Raw genomic sequence first — 7,899 nt, 5'->3', positions numbered from 1 at the left:
ACAGTGCTGGCAGGGAGGGGCGCTGTGGCCTGGCCTCCACAAGCCCGCTGTGTATGTGTGCATGTGTGCACATTTGTGTGTTCCCAGCCTAGCCAACGCATGAAGTGACCATGAAGGCTGAGCCCTGATGTGGGCTCAACAGGTCCTTGGCGAGGGGCTTTGGCAGGCAGCAGGCATCCGATCCCAGAATCCCCTCCCAGCTGAGACTGATTAGAAGGGAGTCAGAACTATTAACCTGTCCTCCTTCTCCTTGGCTTTTGCTCATTGCAATGCCCTGCGGAAGGAACCTTGAAAGACAGCGCTCAAATGAGTTTCAGTGACATCTATCTAATCTGACGCTGAAGGGGCTGTGCTGGTTTTTTATTAAACTTCATTACTTTCAATTACAAAAGAGTGGGTTTTGTGGGCGTATGCCTTAAACCTAATTGAACTGTTTCTCCTATTCTTCTCCCTAGTGTGAAACATTCTCACCCTTTGGGGGAGAAAAAATTTCTTCATTTTAAGGAAACATGTTTATCCTTGAAGGGCATTAAGAATTGAAGAAAACCTAATGGGCTTGGTGTGGAAGTGAGAGAGGCAGTGGCTGCAGCAGGGAGAGTCAGCAATCCTGGAGGCCCTTGAAATCCAACACCAGCGGGGAGGGTCTGTAGTGCCAACTCCAAGGATTCCTGGGTCCTTGATGGAATTCCATAGGCTGGTTTGTTTGCCTGGACTTAGAAGCTGCTTCATAGTGAAAGCTTTACAAAGCTGATGGAGGGCCCCTTGGCTGGAATGACAATGGATTAGTTCCGAGGCCAGCAGATCTCTCTCTTTTCTTCCATCCTTTCAACAAGATTTCTGGCCTGGAAAAAAGTGATGATGGCTGGAAATGGTGCTTGAAAGGTGCTGAGCTAAGTAGGCTGAACTTCCATGAGGGCCTCCCAGGGGTTTCATCACGAGTGTGTGGTGGAGGGACTGGGGCATGTCGGGCAGGGTGCTAGGAAGCTCAGTGTTGTACTCACAGTCACCAGTTTGTTTTGTAATGTTTTTCTGAAAGCATTTCTGCAGGAAGTCTGATTTTAGAAGGCATGCAATCCAGCAAATGGCAAGAAGTGGGCTGGGGATGAGGAAGCAGGGTCCTTGAGGCTGTTGCTGTGTGACGGGGGAACTGGGGGACCACACTGCCCTTCCTGTGCAGGAGACCCCCTTACTTCCTTTACCATTATGTAATGCCCTTCCTTATCTCTTTTGATCTTTGTTGGTTTAAAGTCTGTTTTATCAGAGACTAGGATTGCAACCCCTGCTTTTTTTTGCTTTCCATTTGCTTGGTAGATCTTCCTCCATCCCTTTATTTTGAGCCTATGTGTGTCTCTGCACGTGAGATGGGTCTCCTGAATACAGCACACTGATGGGTCTTGACTCTTTATCCAATTTGCCAGTCTGTGTCTTTTAATTGGGGCATTTAGCCCATTTACATTTAAGGTTAATATTGTTATGTGTGAATTTGATCCTGTCATTATGATGTTAGCTGGTTATTTTGCTCGTTAGTTGATGCAGTTTCTTCTTAGCATCGATGGTCTTTACAATTTGGCATGTTTTTGCAGTGCCTGGTACCAGTTGTTCCTCTCCATGTTTAGTGCTTCCTTCAGGAGCTCTTGTAAGGCAGGCCTGGTGGTGACAAAATCTCTCAGCATTTGCTTGTCTGGAAAGGATTTTATTTCTCTTTCACTTATGAAGTTTAGTTTGGCCGGATATGAAATTCTAGGTTGAAAATTCTTTCTTTCAGAATGTTGAATATTGGCCCCCACTCTCTTCTGGCTTGTAGAGTTTCTGCCGAGAGATCTGCTGTTGGTCTGATGGGCTTCCCTTTGTGGGTAACCCGACCTTTCTCTCTGGCTGCCCTTAACATTTTTTCCTTCAGTTCAACCTTGGTGAATCTGACAATTATGTGTCTTGGGGTTGCTCTTCTTGAGGAGTATCTATGTGGTGTTCTCTGTATTTCTTGAATTTGAATGTTGGCCTGCCTTGCTAGATTGGGGAAGTTCTGGATAATATCCTGAGGAGCGTTTTCCAGCTTGGTTTCATTCTCCCCGTCACTTTCAGGTACACCAATCAAATGTAGATTTGGTCTTTTCACATAGTCCCATATTTCTTGGAGGCTTTGTTCGTTTCTTTTTACTCTTTTTTCTCTAAACTTCTCACTTCATTTCATTCATTTGATCTTCAATCACTGATACCCTTTCTTCCACTTGACTGAATCGGCTATTGAAGCTTGTGCATGCGTCACGTAGTTCTCGTACCATGGTTTTCAGCTCCATCAGGTCATTTAAGGTCTTCTCTACACTGTTTATTCTAGTTAGCCATTCGTCTAATCTTGTTTTGAGGTTTTTAGCTTCCTTGCGATGGATTTAAACATCCTCCTTTAGCTCGGAGAAGTTTGTTATTACCGACTTTCTGAAGTCTACTTCTGTCAGCTTGTCAAAGTCATTCTCCATCCAGCTTTGTTCTGTTGCTGGGGAGGAGCTGCGATCCTTTGGAGGAGAAGGGGCACTCTGGCTTTTAGAATTTTCAGCTTTTCTGCTCTGGTTTCTCCCCATCTTTGTGGTCTTATCTACCTTGGTCTTTGATGATGGTGACCTACAGATGGGGTTTTGGAGTGGATGTCCTTTTTGTTGATGTTGATGCTATTCCTTTCTGTTTGTTAGTTTTCCTTACAACAGTGAGGTCCCTCAGCTGCAGGTCTGTTGGAGTTTGCTGGAGGTCCACTCCAGACCCTGTTTGCCTGGGTATCACCAGTGGAGGCTGCAGAACAGCAAATATTGCTGCCTGATCTTTCTTCTGGAAGCTTCATCTCAGAGGGGCACCCAGCTGTATGAGGTGTTAGTCAGCCTCTACTGGGAGGTGTCAGTCAGCCTCTACTGGGAGGTGTCTCCAAGTTAGGCTACACAGGGGTCAGGGACCCACTTGAGGAGACAGTCTGTCCTTTCTCAGAGCTCAAACACCATGCTGGGAGAACCACTGCTCTCTTCAGAGCTTGTCAGACAGGGATGTTTCAGTCTGTGGAAGTTGCTGCTGCCTTTTGTTCAGCTGTGCCCTGCCCCCAGAGATAGAGACCTCCTTACTTCCTTTTTTGCTGAAGGGGGCTGATGTGGGGACACGTGGACAGTCCTTTCATCTCCCCAGACCAGAGCCAGAGTGGTGGTGGCATGATTTGGAGAAGTGAAGCTTGGAGAAGTATCCTGGCTGAGTGGATGCTGATTACTTTGTTCCCTACCTTTTATTTGAATCTAAAGGAAGATGGAGGAGAAGGGGCACAGAAGGGACGATTTGCTCTTCTGGTGTAGCTGTTGGAGAGAAGTGGGCAATTGTTCTGGAGCCCAGTTTACCATCTGTCTGACTCTAGGAAACTTGGGGTCCTAGCTCTTAACTACACTGTTAAATCTGGGTCCCTGGGGAATCAACAGAGAGCCTCATCCTTAATCAGAGCTGACAATACCCGTTCTCTCTTTCTCCCATCTTGGAGACTGGAAACCTCTTGTATTGGTTGCCTGGGTCATATCTAGCTGTGTGCCCACCTGGGCCTTCTGAGGCCATCGACTCCCACTAGGCCTCCTGTCTTCTGGTTCCCTGGTCCAGGGCCCAGAGTCCAATGCCAACACCACAGGAAAGCCTTGAACACTCTGAAGACTCTGCCAGTGGGAGGGTTCTTGGGGAACCCATGATGGTAGGTGGTAGGGATGAGGAAGTCCAGAGCTGGCATTTGAATTGTGTCATTGTTTTATTAAAGTTTAAAATTTAATAAAATTTATGGGAGATGTTCCAGTTCCACGTACATCATTTGACTTCTCGCTGACACAGCATGTTAGCAAGTGCACAGCCCAGCCTCCTGTCTCTGGATGTCAAAAATGGTAAGGCTTGATCTTTTGTGTTTCCTAAGTGTGATGATTGAGTTTTCATACTCACGTGAGGTGTGCCTCCCTTAAACCTCATTATGACATCAGCATATTACCCATCTGACGTTAAAAAAAAAAAAAGCTGTGGTTGTTTGAGGATTTATAGGGATGTGGGTGTGCTGGTGTCATGGTCCATACTTGCCAGGGCTGGGAGTGGGACAGAGCCTGGGTGGGACAGAGCCTCACATCCTTGGTGCTGCTGTTGGAGGCCCCAGACTCTCAGCCCACCAAACATTTCTGCCTCCATTACAGCAGCATGTCCTTGAACCAGCTGTGGAGGATAAGCTGAGAGTGCTTACCTACCCCCGGGGGAAGGAGTGGAGCAGAGCCAAGAAGGAACCGATTGCACAGCCACACAGCCAGATCTTGGCTCTGCTGGTTACTTGCTGTACAAGATCCTTCTTCTTCTGTAAAATGGCAATAACAAGAGACCTTCTTCCCTCATTGGGTTATAGCCAGATAGTGCCTGTGAGGTGCTATCAGTGAGCACTAAATGTGTGGTCACTTTTCATCGTAGGCTAGATGCTTGCTGGGCATTAGGTCACTGCTTCACAGAGCATGCAGTCAAAATAAGGTTGGAAAGTTCACAGACATCTGAAATACTTTGAGGTGTGCTAAGTCCTGAGAGGAGCCAATAGAGTATGTGTGCCTGTGTGTGCACATGCAATCTGGGGTGACTTCTAGGAGGAGGTGATTTTTGATGTGGTGTTTAGAGAGGTGGGAAATATTTCAATTAAAAGATCTAGAGAAATTTGACAAACACTACTTCAGCCAGTTGACCAATATAAACATCAACAATGATAAACCATGTCAGTAGTATGTACTCCAGGTATGATATGATGAAAATGGCACTTCACCTCTGTGGTTTTCCACCCACAAACCCAGTTTAATGATGAGGAAAACATCAGACAAATTCTGATAGAGGGTCATTCTATAAAAAACCCAACCAGTACCCTTCAATACGGTTGAGGTCATCAAAACCCAGCAACGTATGAGAAAAATCTCACAGCCAAGAGGAGCCTAAGCAGATGTGACAGCTAAGGGTAATTGGGATCCTGGAGAAGACCCTGGAACAAGAAAAGGACACCAGGTAAAAACTACTAAAATCTGAATAAAGTATGGACTTCAGTTAAAAAAAACAGGAAGTAAGCTCATTTTCTCTGAAAAGGGAAGACTCAGAAGAGTTTTTAGCCTATGATAGTTCTAAGGGGGTTTAAACAGTGATTAACCTATTTATGCCTGAGGTTGTAATTTTTTGAATTTGAAAAATCAGACCTTGGTGATGACCTTGAGCAGTAAGATATAAATAACTCGCACATGCTTAGCTTTGCACTAATGGAACACTAGGCATAAATGGAGGCATTAGCCAAAGACTGGAACTGCAGCCATCACTGATGAATGTTGATAATAATAACAGCAGTAACTAACAAGACCAAGTGAGGCTGACTACACAGGTGTCTACTGGCCGGGGTTTGGCCTCCTTCCTGACATGCCTCTTAGTGTGTGTGTGTGGGACACACCGTTCTTTAGTTAATCTCACAGACTGCCCAGAGCAGGGCAGGGTTCCCTACCCCATGGAAGCCACACACAGCCTGGTGGCACAGGGTGTGATGAGTGTTGTGAAAAGGGGACACCGACCTAGCCCGATGACAGATGAGGGGAGGCCTCCTGGACCAGGCGATGTTCAGGGGAGCCTGCGGAGGGAAGTCTGAGCATGCACACCAACCTCTGCGGGACAGCAGCTCCAAGGGGCCCCCTGGCACAAGTGCTTGGTCCCTGCTCAGACCCTCCCCTCCTCAGATCCGAGCCCACCACCAGGGACAGAACACAGCCCCTCAAAGCAGCTGGGGAGACAACAGTTTTTAAAAAATCAGAGAAATGGTTACAGTTTGGCCCAGATTTCTGGGATGGACAGAGCAGCGAGACATTTGCATGAAGGCCTCGGAGGGTCTGGAGCTCTCCGCTGTCATTTATAGCTTTCCTTTTAATCACGCTTTATTTCTAAATATCTGTCTAATGTATAATACAAGCTTAGGCTCTTGCAGCCATAGCCTCCCTTTCAGCACTGTTTCTAAAATCCCATTTACGGAGGACAAATAGCTTTTGGGTAAAAGAGTCTTCGCCTCTTCAAAGAAGCAGTTAGCCGGCTGTTCTCCCCTGACTGTGCCTATCTGTGGTTGGGGTGACGAAGTGAGATTATTTTATTTCCATTTAAACTCTCTGGGGGTCTGGCTGTCGAGGGAGGCAGCTGCTATCTTTGTTGGTTGCTTTTCCCCCAGAAAGTGCTGTGTAGGTTTCTTGGGGTGGGGGAAGGGGGTAGGCAGTGGCACTGGCAGGGGGCCTGTTTTCACCCAGCTGCCCCTATCTTGGCCTGAGGAACTGTGCCCAGCATTTCTCTGAACTTCAAAGGCGCTCTCAGCAGGATATTTGCGGTCATGGCTCAGGAGGGTGTGTTTGCTGAGTCTGTGAGTATTTGTGTGTATCAGTGCCCTGGGCCATGTGGTTGGCTGGATTTGTTGAGAAGCATGCTCATTCCACGAGCCAGAATTTTTGGAGTACCAACTGCATATACCAGTCACTGGTCAAACAAAGATGCCAGGTTACCTCCCAGTTTCCCTTGGGAATGGGAAAGGATGGGGTTCTGTGGGAGCTTGGAGGAGAGGTACCTGGTTCAGCTGGGGAGGGCCTCCTGGAAGAGGTGATGTCTAAATTGAACTCTGAAGGATGAGCAGAGGTCACCCTACTGGCACTTTCCTCCTCCAGGAGAGAAGCATGGGGCACTGGGTCTGCCCATGTGCAGGCCTGGCACCTTGAGAGGAATGCTATGAGATATGGGGACACATGTGGCCAGACCCATGGAGCTCAAAGGACTGTGGAGGTGACAGCAAGGGGCAGCTGGCACCAGGCCCCACCTGGCATGATGAAGTTGTCTTAGGCTGGGGAGGGGAGACTGGGAGTGTTTCTTATCCTCAGACCCTTGGACCAGTTGGGGAACGAAATAGCTTGGGAACAAATAGTATGTATTGTATCACTGGGCAAGGAAAACTTGACCAAGAGGTGGTTCCAGCAGCTAGGGTAGGGAATTAGTTATTTTTGTTAACTTCCTCAAGGCCCAAAGGGAGATGAGTGAGTGCCCTCATATCAAGGGTGATGTAGGGGCCAGCGACCTCTCCTGCTGGGACCCTTATCTGGGGATTGCTGGGAGATGGCATGGCCATCAGACCCACCTTCCCTTTCCAGCTGGTACGGAAGGAGTCCACAGGTTCTTCTTGTCTCTGTTTAACCTAAAAGCTCCCTCCAGTGCCTGGGGATGGTTGGTTCCTGGCTGAGGTTTGGAGGACTTATGGTACCTCCTTCAGGAACGTGAGACAGGCAGGCGCCGAGGACCCCTGGCTCAGACTCTGTTAGTATGACTGAGACAAGACTGCCTCTTGACCAGGGGCTGGAAGAGTCTGGGCCATTGGTGGGAGGTTCACTGCCCTCTCAGAGAACCAGGCCCTTGAGCAGTGCGTGTGACTCCCTGGAGGCTGGGCCAGGCACTATGCCCATTGGTGCCCCAAAGGGGAGCCAGAGGTGGGCAGTTGGCTCACCTGGCATCCGCTGGTGCAGCAGCATCACAGGACCAGGAATTGGAAAGCTCAGGTCCTGGCTTAGGGATTCGCTGGGTTAGGTTGTCACCTAGCGTGGCTTTACTTTTCTCCTCCTGCTCCTTTTCCTCCTCCTGCCACAGGTTTGATGTCTGTAAAGCGTAGGTAACTAAGATTATATGTGGCATTCAGTGCTTCACTAGTGTAGGCTGGTGTTCAAACCTCGTGCCCCACCCTGCTCCTGAGTTCTACAAAGTTCGCTTCCCCCAAATCCCTATTGGGCCTCAGAGATCCAGGAAGTGGCCAGACCAGAATACCCACCGGGACCGGCCTCTCTGGTGCTTCAGCTCTTGAAGCACAGGAAAAGAGCAAAGGATGTG

The 7,899-nt window shown here is 48.3% G+C and overlaps 1 non-coding gene across 1 annotated transcript; it reads left to right on the top strand.

Moving 5' to 3' along the window:
• The first annotated feature begins 3,897 nt into the window (after window positions 1-3,897).
• Window positions 3,898-3,998, top strand: LOC115934877 (small nucleolar RNA U13). The gene has a single exon (XR_004070614.1). It is a non-coding gene; the product is annotated as a small nucleolar RNA U13 (small nucleolar RNA).
• The last annotated feature ends 3,901 nt before the right edge of the window (window positions 3,999-7,899 follow it).

The sequence above is a fragment of the Gorilla gorilla genome, chromosome 4, assembly GCF_029281585.2.
Source record: "Gorilla gorilla gorilla isolate KB3781 chromosome 4, NHGRI_mGorGor1-v2.1_pri, whole genome shotgun sequence".
Classification (NCBI taxonomy): Eukaryota; Metazoa; Chordata; class Mammalia; order Primates; family Hominidae; genus Gorilla; species Gorilla gorilla.
This window is presented reverse-complemented; position numbering and strand designations above follow the sequence as displayed.